Genomic DNA, 20,510 nt, shown 5'->3' on the forward strand with positions numbered 1-20,510 from the left:
TGGTGAACCGGGCCCTGAGCCGGACATCTGCACCAACCTCGTTGAGACGGCTCAGCGTGCGAGCCCTGCCCGGGGTCAGCTCGCCATGAAGCGTGCGTTTGTAGGATGTATCCATGGGATCGAATCTGAACCGGTGTCCGATGGTGAGACGGTCGTCTACTCCGATGGCGAGTCATCTACCGGTGAGACCGAGTCTTTGTATCAAGTTCAGGATGGCCTGTTTGGGGGGTATTCCGATGGCAGCAGTATTCCGGACCCCTTCGAACCGCCAAACCGGGTTGCAATCTTCATCGCTGGCACGCAACTCGCCTCACAATCTTCAACAGCTACGGTGATAATCTCCGTATCAGCAGCTGGGGCTGGTGGCCCTGTGCGCCTGCCGGTTCAAGTCTTGTTCGGATTATTGGATGCTTTAGCAACATTGTTGGCTCCTGAAGTTAGTCCAGATAATCGGGATGAGAATAATACAGAGGTTAGAAAGTTGCTAGATCAGATAGCTCAGGCTAAGGAGGACATAGCTGCTGGGGAGACCAAGATGGTCGACGAACGAACCGCTTTAAATGCTTAGGCAAAGCAAGTTCATGGAGAGGCTTATTGGCTTATGTTGGATCAGAACGCTTCAAACGAGGTGATGAGGGAAGGCACCAATCTCGTCTGCCGTTGGTTTACGAAGGAAGAAATCTTTCTAACATGCCAGGACTGGGCACTAGCAACCCGCCCATGGTGAACCGGATTGAAGCACCCAGGACAGGAGTGCCGGATCAGCCGGGCACGATGGGTCCGCCTCAGCAGAATCGGGATCCGCCGCAATATGCACCAGCGCCACCGGGTCATTTTCCCACCCCGTTGGACAACATGATTGCTGCGGCGTCAAGATTGGCTGCTATTGCGATGGAAGGTGACTCCCCCATGGCGGTTGAGACACGACGGGCTAGGCATTTACTCTAGACAGCAATGGTTCAGCAATCGGCTTATGCATACAGTCGGGACAGGATACACTCTACCCCTCGTCCAAGCTGGAGTTACAGCAGGCGTGTTGAAGAGCCTGTTGTGTCAAGCAGTGGACGGAATCATCATCCGCCATGGAGGCCTAACCTGGCAGGGGAAAGGAATGAAGCTCAGGATTTAGTGGACCAAGGACGAGCGCGTCGCGGCGCCGGGTTGACTGCACAAGACATGGAGCGCCAGCTTACGCCGGTTCGTCCCACCACTACAGTAGAGCCATGGGTTGCCTTTACCACTTTGGGGGTGCCGTGTCTCACACCGGCCCTGCGCAATGCGCGGTTACCCAAGGACTTCAAGGGCCCTCGAAAAGTGCCCAATTACACTGCTGATTTACACCCCGAGTCATGGGTAGAAAGCTATGAGATGGCCATGGAGATGCTGGACATGGATGGAGCGGTGTGTGCTAAGTACTTCACTATGATGCTAGAAGGAACAGCTCGCACTTGGCTAAAGAGTTTACCACCCAATTCAATTGGGTCATGGGAGGAGTTGAAGAGCCGGTTTATCAATAACTTCAAAGATATTTGCAAGCAACCAATGTCAATTGTTGATCTGGCCGCTTGTGTGCAAGCGGAGGGTGAATCGACTACCCATTGGGTATGCCGGGTTTATGAGATCTTGCATTCATCTGACCGCATCAATGCAGACTCAGCAATCATAACATTGGAAGGCAATTTCAAGTTCAAGCCTTTGAAATTCAAGTTGGGGCGGATGAAGCATCACTGCAATGATATGGGAACACTCATGGGGGCTCTGGTTAAGTATGTTGACTCTGATAATACCAAGGATCCCGAGTCTGACGAGGAGAAGCCGGGGAAGGGAAAGAAGAGCGGCAACACCAAGGGACAGCAGCCTAACCCGGCGAGCAACGGTAACAATGGTAAACGTAAAGTGGACAATTCAGATTTTGTGGCTAACACCAATGTGCAGGGTAATAATCAATGTCGTAAGGGTAAACCGCCCCAGCGTGGTGGCGGTATGAATTTGGAGCATTTGTTGAATCAGCCTTGCCCGAAGCACGGGACAAAGGAGGTTCCAGCCACCCACCTCTGGAAGGACTGTTTCATAATGCGGGAGTTCAAAAACTCTGATCTTTTCTGGTATGATCAGGGTCCATCGGGCAGTTCAGGATCTCATGGGCCAGGTTACGGCGACGGTGGTTCAAACTCCGGATTCCAGGGCAACCAAGGCAATCAAGGCAATCAGGGCAACCATGGCGGTTATAATCAATAGAATAATCAGGGGAACCAGCAGCAGTCGGGTTATCAGAGCCACCCGAAGCAGTTGAGTAGTGGGCAGTATCATGTTTTCACCACTAGCTTGTGCAAGCGTGATCAGAAGCTTCACAAGAGGGCAGTAAACACTGTTGAACCGACAGTGCCTCACTACTTGCGTTGGTCCGAACAACCCATTGTGTGGAGCAGAGAGGATCATCCACCCCGGGTTGACAATCCGGGTCATCTGGCTTTGGTGGTGGCGCCTCAGGTCGGAGGTTATAAGTTCACCAAGGTGCTCATGGATGGAGGGAGCAGTATCAATATTCTGTATTATGAAACCTTCCGGCGCATGGGATTGATGGATAAAAATCTTAAACCATCAAATACTGTTTTCCACGGAGTGGTACCAGGTAAATCGGCATACCCAGTTGGTAAGATAAATTTGGAAGTGCTATTTGGAGATGACCATGATTCCAGGTCAGAAACCTTAACCTTTGAAGTGGTAAAAAAATAGAGCCCATATCACACCATGTTTGGACGGCCGGCTTATGCAAGGTTCATGGCAAGGCTCTGTTATGTTTATCTATAGCTCAAAATGTCGGGTCATAAGGAGACCATTACGGTACATGGGAGTCAGAAGATAACCTTGGACTATGAGGGTGATGCGGCTTATGCTGAGTCAGTTTGTGCGGCACAAGAGTTGAAGTTCTACAAGGACAATGTTGATCCGGCAGATATGACTCCTCTAAGTAAGCCCACCACAGAACATGACCCGACCCTGAAGTTCAAACCGGCTGATGAGACTAAGCTGGTTGATTTTGTTCTTGGTGATTCATCCAAACAGTTTAGTATCAGTACTAATCTGGATCCAAAATAGGAAAGCGTGCTCATTGAGTTCATCTGTGAGAACCGGGACATCTTTGCATGGAAGCCTTCTGACATGCCGGGTGTACCGAGGGAACTCGCTGAGCACAATCTCAATATTGATCCCTTGTTTAAACTGATCAAGCAGTTTCTTCGTCGCTTCAACGAAGAAAGGTGCAAGGCCATTGGTGAAGAGGTAGCCCGACTGTTGGCTGCTGGGTTTATCATTGAGGTTTTTCATCTAGAGTGGCTGGCCAATCCGGTGCTAGTGCTTAAGAAGAATGGCACTTGGTACATGTGTGTGGATTACACGGACTTGAACAAAGCTTGTCCGGCCGATCCTTTTGCTCTCCCTCGTATTAATCAAATCATTGATGCTACGGTGGGTTGTGAGCATTTGAGTTTCTTGGATGCTTATTCTGGTTATCATCAGATCAAGATGGCAGTTAAGGACCAGGAGAAAACAGCTTTCATCACTCCCTTTGGGGCCTTCTGCTATGTTTCTATGCCTTTTGGGCTCAAGAGTGCCCAGGCGACTTATCAGCGCTGTCTGCAGAATTGTCTTCATGCCCAAATTGGGCGCAATGTTCATGCTTATGTGGACGATATTGTGGTCAAATCCAGGAAGAAGGAGACATTGATTAAAGACTTGAAGGAGACCTTTGGCAATCTTCCGGTGTATAAAATGATGCTCAATCCGGCCAAGTGCGTCTTCGGTGTTCCGGCAAGCAAGCTCTTAGGTTTCCTGGTGTCTAACAGGGGCATTGAGGCTAATCTGGACAAAATTAAGGCTATTACGTCTCTGGCTAAACCGGCATATATCAATGATGTTCAGCGTCTGACGGGTCGAATTGCAGCCCTGAGCCGGTTTATCAGCCGTTTGGGAGAAAAGGCGATCCCTCTGTATCAGATGTTGAAGAAAACAAACACTTTTGTCTGGAGTGTCGTTGCTGATGCGGCGTTTGAGGACTTGAAGAGGCAGTTGGCTAAACCGCCGGTCCTTGCCGCTCCGATCGATAACGAGCCGTTCTTATTATATGTGGCTGCTAATGCCCGGGCTGTCAGCGTGGCAATAGTGGTTGAGTGCAAGGAGGATGGGAAGGAATATCCGGTTCAAAGGCCGGTTTACTATATCAGTGAAGTGCTCATTGAGTCAAAGCAAAGATATCCGCATTGGCAGAAGCTGGTATATGGGGTTTTCATGGCGAGTCGGAAGCTTAAACAGTATTTTCAGGGCCATCCCATCACGGTGGTCAGTTCTGCTCCTTTGGGTGATATAATTCAGAACAGGGAGGCAACTGGCCGGGTTGTAAAGTGGGCTATTGAGCTTGGACCGCATAGGTTGAAGTATATGCCTCGGACAGCTATCAAGTCTCAAGCGCTTGTCGACTTCATCAATGATTGGACAGAGTTGCAGGCACCGGAAGACAAACTGGATAACACATACTGGACTATCCACTTCGATGGGTCCAGGCAATTGGAGGGCTCGGGGGCTGGAGTTGTCCTTACTTCCCCTCGAGGTGATAAAATTCGTTATGTTCTCCGTTTAATGTTTCCTTGTACTAACAATGCAGCTGAGTACAAGGCCTTGCTCCATGGTCTTCGCGTGGCTAAGGAAATGAACTTAAGCCGGGTACGATGCTTTGGAGACTCTGATCTGGTGGCTCAGCAAGTTTCTGGTACTTGGGACTCTAATGATCCACTCATGGCGGCTTACAAACATGAGGTGGATATTGTGGCTGGTCGCTTCAAGGGTTATCAGGTTGAGCACATTGATCGGCGCAAAAACGAAGCAACAGATGCTTTAAGCCTACTGGGGTCTCAGCGTAAACCGGTGCCGCCCAATACCTTTCTAGATGTTCTGCATAACCCGTCAGTTAAGTTACCTACAGAGGAGGATTTGGCTATTCCTGATCCGGAGGCACAATTGGTGGCTGCTTTACATGTCATTCCGGATTGGACGGTTCCATATTTGGCGTATATGAACCGGGGCGAGTTACCATAAGATGAAGTTCTGGCCAAACAGATAGTCCGGTGATCGAAATCCATGGTTATTCACAATGGCGAGTTACACCACTACAGTGTTTCAGGTGTGTTCCATCGATGTGTTTCTCTTGAAGAGGGCCAATAGATTTTGCGTGAGATCCACGAAGGAGATTTTGGTTACCATGCCGGTTCAAAATCCTTGGTTGCTAAAGCTTTTTGTCATGGCTTTTATTGGCTCACGGCTCATGCTGATGCGGAAGACTTGGTAAAACGGTGCGATGCTTGTCAGAAATTTTCACGCCGAGCTCATGTTCCGGCTCAAGAGCTAAGGATGATTCCAATCACTTGGCCATTTGCTACTTGGGGGCTTGATATGGTGGGATCTTTTAAGCGGTCCAAAGATAAGAAGACCCACCTGTTGGTGGCGGTTGACAAGTTCACTAAATGGGTTGAAGCGGAGCTAGTAAGCAAGTGTGATGCAGGCACGGCGGTTCAATTCATCAAGAAAGTGATCTTCCGCTTCGGTTTTCCACACAGCATCATCACAGATAATGGCACGAACCTCTCCAAAGGGGAGATAGAGTACTTCTATCAAAGGGAGCACATCCGGCTTGATGTGTCTTCAGTGGCCCACCCCCAGTCTAATGGACAAGCCGAGAGAGCTAATCAGGAAATCTTGAAGGGTATCAAGCCCCGGCTTATGGTTCCTTTGAAAAGGACGTCGGGTTGTTGGGTGGAAGAATTACCTTCTGTGTTATGGAGCATAAACACCACCCCCAATTGATCAACAGGTTATACACCTTTCTTCATGGTTTACGAGGTAGAGGCGGTACTCCCAAGTGATATTCGTCAAGACTCACCCCGGGTTGCCAATTATGTTGAAGCGGACAATGAGCAAGCATGTCAGGAAGCACTAGACCTGTTAGATGAAAAACGGGATATGGCGTTGGCTCGATCGGCGGTTTATCAGCAAGACCTACGTGTTATCACAGCCGTCGGTTAAGACAAGAACCTTTCAAGAAGGTGAATTAGTGCTTCGGCTTATCCAGGATCAGACCGATATGCACAAGTTATCCCCACCTTGGGAAGGACCCTTTGTGGTCAGCAAGAATATGCACAATGGATCGTACTACCTCATCGATGTTCGAGAGCATGTAGACTCACGCAAATCTGAGGAGGAGACCCGGCGGCCGTGGAACATAGCTCTCCTTCGGCCTTACTACACTTGAGCCATAGGCTACTCTTATGTACATATTTCATTAATGTATATATTATGATCAATATAACAAACCGGCATCCTTGCTACAAGCAGGGCCTCTGCTGTTTTTTCCAATATCTCTTGGTTATATGGGGGCTTCAGCTGACAAAGCAGAGTTCTATCCATTAATCCGGCTATCACGCCACAATATAGCTTGGGAGCTTCACACCCAAGGGGCCAAAGAGAGTCTGGTTGCTATGCACAGCTCAAACATAGGCACCCATAGAGCACAGCTCACAAAATTACTTGGGGGCTCTTTGTGCAATGCAACAAAGAGTTTGAAATGACCCTTGTAATATACTATCAAGCACGGCTTGGAATCCTGGTGTATTCACCTAAAACCACAGGTTAACCTGCCTTCATCAAGTAAGCCACTCCTATCCAGGTAATCCTGGCATGACCCGCCGAACGTTTGACAAGTCACTCTTATACAGACCCTGAACTTGTCAAAGTTAAAACAACGATTGGTTAGTTGGAGGCCCATCTTGAAAGGCTTTGCAAAAATGGTTTAACGCAGCGGCCTGGCAACCCATGAAAAGCCTCGAATTGGGGCCTGGCAGCCCTTGAAAAGCCTCGACTACACAGTTTTTATTTGCCTTTTTCAATGATTTTTCTCTTTTGATAAAGTTTTATATTTAACCGGTGTCTATTGACCCGACATGGCCTTTTAGTCATCCAATTAAAACGGTGTTCATTACCCGGCTTGGCCTTCAGCTATAAGTTGGCAGACCACATTCAATTTTAAACTTGAGTTTATTAACCCGGTCTGGCATTGACTATATGTCGCCAGGATGATCATCCGGTATTTATCATAACCCGGCATGACTTATTATACGCCCGCACAGCATGGTGGGAGTTATCAACACTCAAGATTTGGGTTCTCACCCTTACTACAATCTAGTTGGTAAACCAACAATATGCTTTTATATCACAGGTATGATATATTTCATATTTTGATATCTGGCAGCCTTGGTTATAAACCAGGTTGTGTGTTGGGCATTATGACCCGTCCGGCGGTAAACCGCCAGGACAATTTTTTTATGCAGACACAAGGATTGCATAAAATTACCAAGGCATATCAGCAAGCATAGCAATAATCATGGCAGATCAAACAGTGTCATGTAGCAGTGCACGATGGCAACCGATCAAAGTATTTCAACTAGCCTATTACAAGGTGCTTTGATGCCCAAAATAATGACTGTTTGTTGCACAGAACGCAGTCTATGGAAAATAAGCCGGCTGTCGAATCACGACTCGTCACCAGGTCAACGTGAAGTTGATGGATCATCTTGAGCCGGTTCACCCTCCTCCTCCCCATCCACTGGCTATAAGTCAATGTTGGCCTAGTCAATTCCAGACAAAGCTCGGAAGACAGCTTCATCACTTATAAGGTCTGACGGTTCAATGTCAGGAGCATAAGTGTGCTTACGGATTGGCAGGATAAGATTCTACACTTCATTCACAGATGCCTCGATCCGCTTGTTGTTTGCATTATAGTTGGACTGGTGGACAGACAAGTCAACTTCTTCCGCTAATCTGCTGGCAATCGGGCACATTTCCTTTGTCAAGGCTTTAAGGGCTTCATTATCAAATTCTGACCCGTCTTCTTGTTGACCAGGATAGCCATTTCCAATGTCTACCGGATCAAGATCAGCTATCCACGCCTTGGCCCGAGTCAGTGCAGATACAGCGCCAGCTCTTGCAGCAGATCTCTTCATTTCTTCTAGCTGAGCAGGAGTCATAGATAACTTGGCCAGCGTATCCTTGATTAAGTTTGGTGGTGGTTTGTTGTATGAGGCTGCACAGATGACTCGTTGCACGCCGGTATAAAGTTGTTCTATCAAGGTATAGGCTGCTTTTAACTTCATGCGCATATCTGAGCCAAGATGAGCAACACGACTCCCTGCAATGGTTTAAGAAATTGTTGTTAAACCGGTAGTCTCAAAGATGTTTATTAAAAAGCTGAAGAAGAGTACTTACCAAAGATTGCAGAAGTCATCGCATTGATTTGCCGCTTTAAGCCACTCAGCTCTTCTGCTACCGGTTTAAGTGCCGCTTCAGCATCTTCAGCCCGTTTCGGCAAAGCAGCTTTTTCAGTTTCCCAGCCCGCCCGCTTGTTCTTGAAGCTATCCTTCAGTTGCTCCATGGATGTTAAAGCGCCCTTCAGTTCATCTTTGGCTTTGGAAGTTTTGGCTTGCTGGGACTTAATGTTTTCCCGGAGGTCGGCGATTTGGGAATCCTTGCTGGTTAAGTCAGCCTGTAAAAGATAAATAGTAAGTTGGTAATATTCTTTCAAAGTCCCAAGCACATAACAAGTTATACACTTGGCACCTAGGGGCTAATGCAGAGTGTTTTCTTCTTAACTGCTATTTTAAGTCCCAAGGCTCAATACAAGTATTCATCTTGGCACTTGGGGGCTAATGCTTATTTGATCAGATAAACTGGATGTGAAGAAATTCAACAAGGATAAGCTTTACAATATGAAGTACCGGTTCATCTTCAAAAAGATAAAACGGCCCTTGGGGGCTACACAATTGAAGTTTTTCATATTAAAGTACCGGTTTATCTTCATAAGATAAACCGGTCCTTGGAGGCTACAATGGAGTTGATATGAAGCAAAGGAAGAGTTCTATGAAACGGTTCGAGCAAGAATTACCTCATATCGCTCCTTCATCAAGTTGACTAAACCGGCTTCATAGTCACGACTTGTGTATAGGCGGTTTAGAAATCCAGAGTGGACTTCCTGAGCATTGAGATTGGCACAGCTGGCTAAATCTGTCTTCCACTTGCCTTTGCCCATAGCAGCAAATTCTTCTTTTGCAGTATGCTTTGATAAGGCAACCGGATTACCAGGAGCAGTATGACTAGTGCTAGTAATGACAACATCATCATCACCACCTTTGGCTGGGCTTGGCAGAATGTTAGTATCCCTGGCTGGGCTTGGTGCATTATCTTCATCCTTGGCAGGGCTTGGCGGATCAGCAGACTAATTCAAGACGTTTCTTTCATCCGGTTCAGTAAAAGTATCCTGAACCGGAGGTACTGGGTCTTCCCGGACATCATCAGCATTCGGGTCATGAGGTTCAGGGGTATTCTCCGGTTCAGAGTTCTGATTATCATCAGTTGGGACAGTCAGTTTGGCTTTCTTGCTAAGCCTGGCTTTGGCACTGAAAAGGGTAAAGTACAAGAGATTAGTATAGTAAACCGGACAACATACAAAAGTAAGTCTATTATGCTTACCCAGGAACGGTCTTTAGTGGAGGCATCTGTGTGGTTGATGAATCGCCAGAGGATGAATTGGAAGTTCCCTGATAATTCGAATCAGACGAATTAAGCGGTTATCAGAAGTAACCCGCCTTGGGATAACAAATATTAGAAGTATAAGAGACCTCTGGCCGGCGTTTTCAAACCGGAGTGTCTGGTAAACCGGAGGAGGTAACTTGTTGGCCGCTATGCCGGGTTGTGCGATGAGCCTCATGTTGTTGTGTCTTCAAAGAAAAGTGTGGATCCAAATAAGCGAGAGGATGAGAATGTTTTACTTTCCGTACTGTGCGACGGAGTTTTCGTACTGGCACATGCCCTGAATTGGAGGAAAGGGAAATTACCTCTACATGGTCAGCACGGCTAGCCTCCGCATCATCCTGATAATGGTCATTGTCAATAAGCTACATGAAAAGTGAATCAAGTTCTACCTCTGTTTCTGAGTCATCAACATTTTCGGCCGGATCAGGGGACTCGGCAGTTCTCTTCTTGGCAGGCTTCTTGGTGACCTTGGACTTAGCCCGAGGCTCCCTCACCGGTTTGTCCTTCGATTTCCTCTTCCAAAACGGATCATTGCTCTGCAAAGATAAATAGAAAGGCTATCATCAAGTGTCAAAGAGGGCGGATTAAAACAGAAAAATGCAGTTCTTACAACTGGCGGTTTGTTGAGAGCACAGAACGGACGCATCCCAGTTTTGTTGCATTCAGCTACCAGTTCATCCAACATCTTCTTGACGGATTCAGTAATCTCGTCATCAGTCAATTGAATGTCAATATAACATTGAGGGTCTTTCAAATCTCCTATGTACTCGTGCATTAAACTGGTACGACGGCTTAAAGGCAAGATACTCCATGAAACCCAGCATCGGACAAGATCGACACCGGTTAGACCGTTGGCCATAAAAGCCCGGATCTTAGAGATCTACATGGCATACTTCATTCGCTCCTAAGCAGTCAGCCGTTGAGGCAGTGGGTGTTCATTGCTGAGCCAGTGAGCACGATAACCGGGCAGAGGATTTTTCATCTTTGGGAGCAGTGTTTCGGCAGTAGAACCAAGTTTGGTTCCAATCCTTGGGGTGGCTGTGATGTTTGGCATGAGGAAAATTGACTTCTTTCCTCTTTTGAATTGATACCCCGCCAAGTTCAGTATTGGGGCCATCAGTGAACTCAATACAGCGGTTCAAGTGAAAGAAATCTCTGAACAACTCAACAGTCGGTTCCTCTTGCAGGTAAACCTCACAAAACACTTGAAAGTTGCAGAGGTTGGACACAGAGTTCGGTCCAATGTCTTGAGGGTGGAGTTGAAAGCTGGCAAGTACATCACAGAATTTTTTTTGATCCGGGAGGGCTAAACCCTCGGTCCAGATGATGTACAAACACAATTACCTGTCCGTCTTGAGGTTCAGGAGGACATTCAGTACCTGGGACCCTCCAATGAATGGTTTCCTATTTTGCTAAAGCGCCAGTTACAACGTACCCAGTCAGCTGCTCTTTGGTGACCCGGGAATGAACTTAATTGCAAGCAGAGAACTGTTTGGCCATTATTAATGACAAGCTGTAAAAAAACACCGGTTTACGGTTCAAAAGTTGGTATATATAAACCGGTGTCAAACCGGGGGATTCAACCAGAGCATATGTACGTATTAAACTAGATACTTATGTTCAGGTAAAGCTGGCGGTTTAAGTGAGGGCTAATGGTACCTGACGGATTATCATTTTTCTAAAGGTTAAACCACCTAAAGTGGAAGAAGCAGATCCGAAATTTACTAAGTATTGTAGAAACAGGTTTCACAAGATTGTGTTATAATTTTGGATCTACCACGGTTCAGTAAAGAAAAAAATTTGAACCCTAAAATGGCGACAGCAGAACAACAAAGATCCAGATGGGATCTATCCAGGAACGAAGAGATACTATGGCGAGGCAGACTAAAGCTACAACTTCGGCCGCAAAAAGAAGATATCGGGTTTATCGAGATTCAGTGAGACAGTAAGGGAAAGCGTACGAGCACCGATGAACGCTGATGAACATCGAAGAACCATGGAACCCTAATGCAAATCAGATAGTTTGGAAGAGGAGTACTTACTGGGGTTGTGGGGCAGCGGAGGAGCATCGCAATGTTTCTGGTCAAGAATAGGTTGATGCAGCGGCCTTGTTGATGCAGTGCTTGAAGGTCGATGGCGGCGGCGGAGCTTCAGGGCTTGAGCGTCGCAAGGAGGAAGAAGAGGCACGGAAGGGAAGAAAGGAAAGGACCCCTGGGCCTATTTATAAGGCGTATGGATAAGTAAGGCAAGCGTGGGAATCGAGGAGCTCGAAACAAAGAATGGGGCACAGTTGTCGCCTCGATCTTCGGAGATCAATTAATAAAAAGAAATCTTTATGAGTTTTTTATGCAGATGACATCATGGCAGTTTAAGGTGATTCCAGAAGATGACGTCATGGCGGTTTACAAGGACAACATGAAGATGTTCAAATCAGAATTTCTCTAAGTTGAAGATTGACATGAACAAGTTCAAACCAATCTGGGGCCTAATGTTGGGGATATGACTACTGAGTTAAACAGCCAAGGAGGGGCCGGATTACACTCACAAAGAGTCCTGTACAAAAGCCCATGAAGATGAAGGCTATGGTGCTTTAACTATGAATACTTAAAGGCCCGGAGCCCAATCGCGGATTAGGGCCCATAATAGTAAACCGCCATACATGTGTAAACTTGTATTGTAAGTTAGGGAAAGGAAGAAACCGAGCCGGACACTTGTATGAGCCGGCCTTGGGATTCTATAAACCGGCCGGGCGTCAACCTGTGTATATATAGGGACGACCCGACGGCGGTTCAGGGACAGGAGACAAAAACTCGAGAACTAGGCAAAGCATATTTGCTCCCTGGTAATCGGGACCACATCAAAAAACACCACAACTGGATCGTAGGCTTTTACCTTCACCGCAAGGGGCCGAACCAGTATAAACTCCATGTGTCCTTTGTCCGGTTTAACCCCTCTAAGCTAACCTGATCGTGATGGCTCCACAAATAAGTCCTTTCACTAGGACATCTGACGTGATAATTCCACGACAGAGGTGGAGACCCTCAAGAAGGCGCTGGCCGAGGCCGAGGAGAAAGCGGCCAAATTACAAGCCGGACGTGAGAAGCATGAGGCCAGGGTCAGTGAGGTCCAGCAAGAGCTCTAGGACGCTGTAAAGAAATGTGAGTCCTTGGAGCGCAGCATTATGGATCAAAAGTCCGAACTTGCCAAGGCCCGCCAAAGCGCACACAATGCCTAGGTTGAGGCCCAGGGCGCCCTCCAGGAAATCCAGGAGGCCAGAAAAATCACGGCGAGTAATGCCTTTATTATGCAAAGCAAATATGTGAAGAAAAAGTTCCTCTTACTGACCCGGATTTGGAGTTCTCTAGGGGCGTTTGCGGATCTGCCGTGCAGCGTTTCAGACGCTGTGGAATTCATCCGAGCCGAAGAGGGGAGCTCCACGGAGGAGATGTTTTGGTCGCAATACCTTGCGCCAAAACATTGGGTGCACTTTAGAGATCAGCTAAAACAGCTGGTCGAACTGCATAGGGCGGACAAACTAGCCATGAAAGATTTGATAATCCGGCTATGGCCTACCGAAGCTATACCCAGCAGCTATTTCGGTCTCGTGAAGCGGCTGGTCAATGCCTGCCCTCGGCTTGATGCCATCAACAGGTCAGTCTGCATCAAAGGCGCGCGAATGGCCTTCGCCCGAGTCAAGACGCACTGGGTGAAGATGGACGCCGCGAAGCTTATGACCGAGGGACCGCCCGCGGGCAAGGAGCACCGCACGCCCGAGCTGTATTTTGACAATGTCATGGAGGGGTCCTGCCTTGTGGTGGAGCAATGTGCTAAGGATATTATATTTCCCTGAATACATTCATGTTATCCTGTCCTGTAATATGAAACAGAGCCATTTAAGTAATATAATGTCTGTTATTTTAAAATTTTACCTCCTGTGCGGCCGTTTTGTTAAATGTGAGAGTTGGCTAGTCGTCGGCTTCAGCTCCCACGTAGGCAGTACGGGGGTGTTCAAGATGAATCTAAACACTCTTTATCCAAGGTTTTGGTCCTTTAAGGAGGTGTTTAGCACAATGAACCAGGCAATCGGACTATTTGGCTTTATCACCCTCACTTAGCCATAGGAGTTTGACAATAAAAATTTAGGCGCAGCCCCTAGTGTTCGTAAGTCCAAACTTGGGTGCTGTAAACACCTGATCGGATAAAAACCGATTCATCGCACAATGCAGAAGAAATCGCTAAAGATTCTTTTAACCTCTCGAACAGCTGACCAGCTCTCGCCGCATCATAACAGTTAGTTTTCGGCTTTCTCTGCCGAGGTACTCATCCGGAAGAACCAGGACACAATCGTAGTATTTCTCCCTCTACTACCCTAGCCGATATAGCGGAACGTAGGATAGCAAGAACAGGAGCCGGGCAACCCAACTATTGACCAAAGACATGATTCAGAGCCGATGCATATAGTGCTACAATTCGGGGTGCCGAACTACTGTAGAAGTGTTCAGACTTTCTTGTTGTATTATGGGGCGTAATGAAGCACCTGGTGAATTAAGGCGTACCAGAGTGTACATGCGCAATTGATAAGAATATCAAGAAAAGGAAAAAATAAGTAATAGGCTAACGCCGCAAAAATTGTGCCGCAAACTATTTTCCATTATATATTGATTAATATGTCAAAGCGTATTTGTACAAGTAGTGTGATAAGCAACATAGCTATGTAACAAGCCACTACCAAGGGAGAGCTGCGTGCGGGTCCTTAAAACAGGTATAACGATCATTAAAAGATATCACCTGGAAATTCCCTTATACGTCAAAGCTTCTCGCCGTCTAGGTGTATCTATCCCTTGATAGGTCCGATGATCAGGTCACCAGGAAAAGGCCTGGGTAGAAAAAGAAACCTGAAAATAAAAAGAAAAAGAAAAAGTATGTGGGTCCAGGAGCGGTTGAGCCGTATTATGGACCCCGATCTAGCTGTGCCTCCGTCTATGCCCATGGTATTTTGAGTGCGTAGCTATGTACGCGCGGTACAAATGCCGATGTTTCATCGAGACTGGGACGGAGGCCGAATTGCTAGTCAAGCTCTTGACGAACTGGACTGTCCTGCTACAGAGTAGTTCGGACTCGTTGATAGTGTCCGGGAGCTTGGCCACCGAATTAAGGTTCTGCCTGAAAAGGCCACTCTGTGTTTCTGCTACGAGGGCAGCGGTGTGCTACTCGGTACGGAGGGAGCGTTCCATATTTCGATTGACTGTTATGACACAGCATGGTCCGGGCATCTTGAGCTTGAGATAAGCGTAGTGTGGCACCTCATTGAATCGAGGGAATGCGGTTTGTCCGAGCAGTGCGTGATAGCCACTTCGGAAAGGGACGATATCGAAGATCAAATCTTCGATTCGCAAATTATCCAGGGATCCGAAGACCACCTCCAGTGTGATTGATCCCGTACAGCGGGCCTCTACACCTGCTATGACACCTTTAAAGGTGGTTTTTGTGGGCTTGATCCTTCAGGGATCGATACCCGTTTTGCGCACTGTATCCTGATAGAGCAGGTTCAGGCTGCTACCACCGTCCATGAGGACTCGCGTAAGATGGAATCCGTCAATGATTGGGCCAAGGACCAGTGCGGCTGAACCGCCATGACGGATACTGGTCGGATGGTCCCTGCGATCAAAAGTGATTCGACAGGACGACCATGGGTTGGGGCGACTGGCTCCATCGCATAGACGCCCCTGAGCGCGCGCTTGCACTCCCTCTTGGGGATATGGGTGGCATATATCATGTTCACCGTTTTAACTTGGGGGGGGGGGACTTCTTCTGTCCCCCTATGTTCGGTGACCGGGGCTCCTCGTATCGTCCTCGCTGTGCGACCCCTTCTCCTTGTTCTCGGCATTTAACGTGCCGGCCTGTTTAAAAACCCAACACTCGCTGTTGGTATGATTGGCTGGTTTATTAGGAGTGCCGTGGATTTGACATGGACGATCAAGTATGCGGTCCAAGCTGGACAGGCCCGGACTTTTCTTTTATATGGCTTCTTCCACTGACCAGACTTAGTGCCACTGAATCCGGCATTGGCTGTCGTGTCCTCGGTGTTGTCACCGTTATTTCGACGTTTGTGTCTATTGCGTCGGGGCTTTCCGTTGCTATTTATGGCTTCAAAAGTGCCAGGTTCACTTGCATTGTTATTGCTACGGGCTAGCCAGCTATCTTCGCCCGCGCAGAAGCGGCTCATAAGCGTTGTAAGGGCTGCCATGGACTTCGGCTTTTCTTGGCCGAGGTGTTGGGCAAGGCATTCGTCACGGATGCTATGCTTAAAGGCCGCTAGGGCTTTAGCATCCGGACAGTCGATGATCTGATTCTTTTTAGTTAAGAACCTAGTCCTGAATTTCCTAGCTGACTCTCCGGGCTGTTGAACTATGTGACTTAAGTCGTCGGCATCCAGAGGTTGGACATATGTGCCTTGAAAGTTGTCGAGGAAGGCATCTTCCAAGTCCTCCTAGCTGCCAATGGAGTTTTCGGGCTAATTGTACAACCAGTGCCGAGCTGGTCCCTTGAGTTTTAGTGGGAGGCATTTGATGGCGTGAAGATCATCGCCGCGGGCCACATGAATATGGAGAAGAAAATCCTCAATCCATACCGCGGGGTTTGTTGTCCCATCATATGATTCGATGTTTATGGGTTTAAACCCTTCCGGGAATTCATGTTCCATTACTTCGTCAGTGAAGCATAGGGTGTGTGTGGTGCCTCTATATTGAGCCAAGTCGTGACGTAACTCGGATGGAGTTCGTCTGCGGTTTTCGGCTCAAATGTGGTTATATTTGTCACGTTCGGCCGGGTGGCCATCATTGCGCATCGGGGCACGCACCCGCGATCCATAGATCGATCTGGTCTATCCTGCTCAGTTTTCCAAGTCATGCCGTGGATCATATGTATATCCCTGAGCTGTTGTGTTTCTGTTTTTACGGCAAGGTGGTGCAGGCTGGTGTTTGGCTTGAGTTGCCGCTTTGTCCCGTCCGCGTGGTGGTCGGTCAGCCGCATTGTGCGCTGGTAGGACAGGCTCCACCACCTCATCGTCGAATTGGGGTAGCAATTTACGCTTCGGGTAACTTTTGGTTGGGCGCTCGAGGTCGTATTCATCGGCTGCTAGGACATCAGTCCATCTATCGTTGAGCAGATCTTGTTCAGCTTGAAGTTGTCGCTGCTTATTTTTCAGGCTCCTTGTAGTGGCTATTAGCCTGCGCTTAAAGTGCTCCTGGTCGACGGGCTCCTCAGGCACGATAAATTCTTCATCATCGAGGCTCACCTCGTCCTCGGAGAGCGGAAGGTAGTTGTTGTCCTCCGAGTCTTCATTCATGGCATGTTTATCAGGGCTAACTTGCCCATATTCCCGTTTGTCCTGTTCGGAGGTTAGCTCCACGGGGTCTTCATTGTCTTCGGCACCGTCCGAAGTATTATTTTCTCTTGTGCCGGTGTTGCTGTTTTTTCACGGTGTGGTTTAGAGCGGCCTCGCTAATGCCGGTGTTTTGGCTGTATCTCAGGAAGCTTGTCCTCGATTGGATCCTTTTTGTTGTCGCGTTGTTCTCTTTGGGTTATCGACCATGTATATGTCATACGAGGAGGTGGTTGTCCAGTGCCCTGTAGGTGGTGGTTCCTGCTCCTCTCCGGCATCATTGTCCATACCGTTGATGTATTCGGAGTCGTAATCAAGCATGACGGTTAAGTTTTCCACAGTGGCTATGAAGTGGGTGGTGGGTGGGAAGCAAAATCTTCCATCATCGGCTTCCAATTCAAGCCGAATATAGTTCAGCTGAGAGTCGCCTGATAAGGAGAGGGCATTTAATGAGCTTAGCACATCGCCTAGAGGCGAGTGCCGGAAGATGTCCATGGAGCTGAACTCAAAGATTAGCGCCTGATCAGGTTCGATGGGCGCAGATGCACGCGGTTCGGAACCTATAGCCAGAGATGAAGCTAAGGCTCCGGTGACACAGGCGCTCGAGGTTGGGTCTGTGTGCAGCTCCAACACTGCTGAGTTTGCATCTTCCTTGACGGGGTTGAGCTTCCCGTCTTCGGACAGCACAATCTGCTCTGGCTCTAGGAGAGAGCAGTTACAGGCGTTGTCTCCTGCGCATGGTCCGATGACAGATTTAAGTCATGTTCATCGCGGTGGCACAGAGCGGCTGTCATGGGCTCGAATCCGGCGAAGATCAAGTCTCCATGGATGTCGGCCACATAATTCAAGCTTCCAAACCTGACCTGATGGCCAGGGGCATAGCTATCGATCTGCTTAGATGGCCAAGCGAGTTGGCCCGCAGTGCGAAGCCGCCAAATACGAAGATCTGTCCGGGGAGGAAAACCTCCCCCTGGACTGCATTGTTGTAGATGATTGATGGAGCCATCAAAACCTTTTTGTGATGACGCAGTGGAACTCTCAATGAAAGCACCAATGTCGGTGTCAAAACCGGCGGATCTCGGGTAGGGGGTCCCGAACTGTGCGTCTAAGGTCAATGGTAACAGGAGGCGGGGGACACGATGTTTACCCAGGTTCGGGCCCTCTCTATGGAGGTAATACCCTACTTCCTACTTGATTTATCTTCATGAATATGAGTATTACAAGAGTTGATATACCACGAGATCGTAATTGCTAAACCCTAGAAGTCTAGCCTGTATGATTATTATCCTGCCCTATGGACTAAACCCTCCGGTTTATATAGACACCGGAGGGGACCAGGGTTGTACGAAGTCAGTTACAGGGAAAGGAATCTTCATATCCGAATGCCAAGCTTGCCTTCTACACCAAGTAGAGTCCCATACGGACACGGGAAGAGATCTTCTATCTTGTATCTTCATAGCCCATCAGTCCGGCCCACGTTACATAGTCCGGACGGCCGAGGACCCCTTTATCCAGGACTCCATCAGAGAGCGTCGAGGAAACCATGGAGAACGGCAGGGAAGCAACGTTGCGCCATCCGGTCTCCTCTTGTGGTGGGAGAACGAATACTCCTGTGGCTCCGGCTGGCTCTGCACCCTCATGAATGGCACACCGTACTCGCTTGATTCGTTATCCTCTGGGTGCTCGACCTTCGACCTGTACACCCACCACCTCCGCCTGACTTTCGCCTCGGGCAAATCTGTCTGCTCCATCGCCCAGAGGAGATACTCGATGAACTCGAAAGACTGCGGTGTGGCTGCCGCCGAGGAGTACATGTACATCGCTGCCGTCTCGCTCTTTCGCATACATTGCCACATGGCCCTCACCGTCCTTGAAATCTCCCACTCATTCTCAAACCAAGTAAGGATCTCCTTCAACCTGGCTAACTTTGCCTGGTCGCCGCCGGTGATCTGCCTGATTCGCTGCTGCATCCTCTCCATAGATGTCCTTCTGAGTGGTCCGGTGTTAGCTTTGGAAGACGGGAGGAGAGACGGTGGTCTTGCAATAGAGAGGAGGGAGAGGCAAGACGGTGGTTTTGGAATGGAGATGATGGAGAGGAGAGGAGGTGGTTTTGCAATGGAGGAGAGGGAGAGGCGAGACGATGGTTTTGGAATGGAGATGATGGAGAGGAGAGGAGGTGGTTTTGCAATGGAGAAGAGGGAGAGGAGCGTGCGGCAATGATTTAGGATTGGACGAGAGGGCCGGCGCGCTGTGACTGGATCAAAATCAAAATCAATTTACCCTTCAATTAAGAAAGCGACCCCACATTAACTAGTCTCCCTTTTATTCTGGGTCATAATTAACCATGATTTTCGCAAATAAAATATATGTTATATGTTGCAAAAATAATATAATTTGAAAGTACATTCAGATACGAACCAAACAATACAATTTTTGGTGACATGCATTCGCATTTTGCTTACAGTACGTAGTCAAACTTTGACCCAAAATATGCAAAACAAAAAAATACTTCCAAGACCAGCGCCGCTCTTCCACTCTTCTCCTCTTAAACCACCGCCGCTTCTCTCCTGTTCCAATCTAAATCCAGCGCCGCTCCTCTCCTCTTCCATTTCAAAACCACCACCCCTCCTCTCTTTTTCCTATCCAAAACTAGTGTCGCTCCTCTCCCGTTCTAATCCAAAACCAGCGCTGCTCCTCTCCTCTTCCATTCAAAAACCACCACTTGTTAGTGAAGGTGTTGTGGAGAAGTAGATCGATGGAGGAGTACAACCGATACGTGAGGATCAAAGATGGCGACCCTGTGAAGCTAGCTAGGATGTGGGAGATACGGTCTTGGTTTGACAACAAGGACCAACTAGCGGCGACGGTGACATCCATGGCCAAAGATCTGCAACAGAGCGAAAAGGCGGCGATACTCCCGGAGGGAGTCGCGCAGGAGTACATAGAGCTGCTCCTCTGTGCCATGGAGCAAACAGATTCACCGAATCCAATCATGAGGGAGCGGTGGTGGGAGTATCGATCCCAGATGGAGAATCCACCAGAGATTGATGGATAGACCTTCTACAGGGTGTCTTTTGTGAGGGTGTCGTGCCAGAGCGAGCCGGTGGAGTCTTCGTCAACCGAACCAAACTGCAAGAGGAGAAAAGCAGTTGGCCTGACGATGCTTCCCCGCCATCCTCTCCCTTGCCATTCACATCGTCTCACGGGGCGGTTGTCTACTGCCGAGGAATAGGAGGGGACTGCCCCCCCCCCCAGCCCAATAGTCGGGCAGGTTGTGAATTGTCAGGAGGAGCTTAGGGTAGTCAGTATTTGCAGGTTGTGAATTGTGTTTTGTATTGTGTATTTTGAGAGTACTTTCATATATGAATGCCTTTTGAATTTCATATTTGCAGTATTGAGCACATGAAGTATTTTATGAATTCTAGAGATCTATTTTTAGCACTTAAAAACATGTAGTTTCATAGGAGTATAAAAGTGCAGACAATGTGATTCT

This window comes from Triticum dicoccoides, chromosome 4B, assembly GCF_002162155.2.
Source record: "Triticum dicoccoides isolate Atlit2015 ecotype Zavitan chromosome 4B, WEW_v2.0, whole genome shotgun sequence".
Classification (NCBI taxonomy): domain Eukaryota; kingdom Viridiplantae; phylum Streptophyta; class Magnoliopsida; order Poales; family Poaceae; genus Triticum; species Triticum dicoccoides.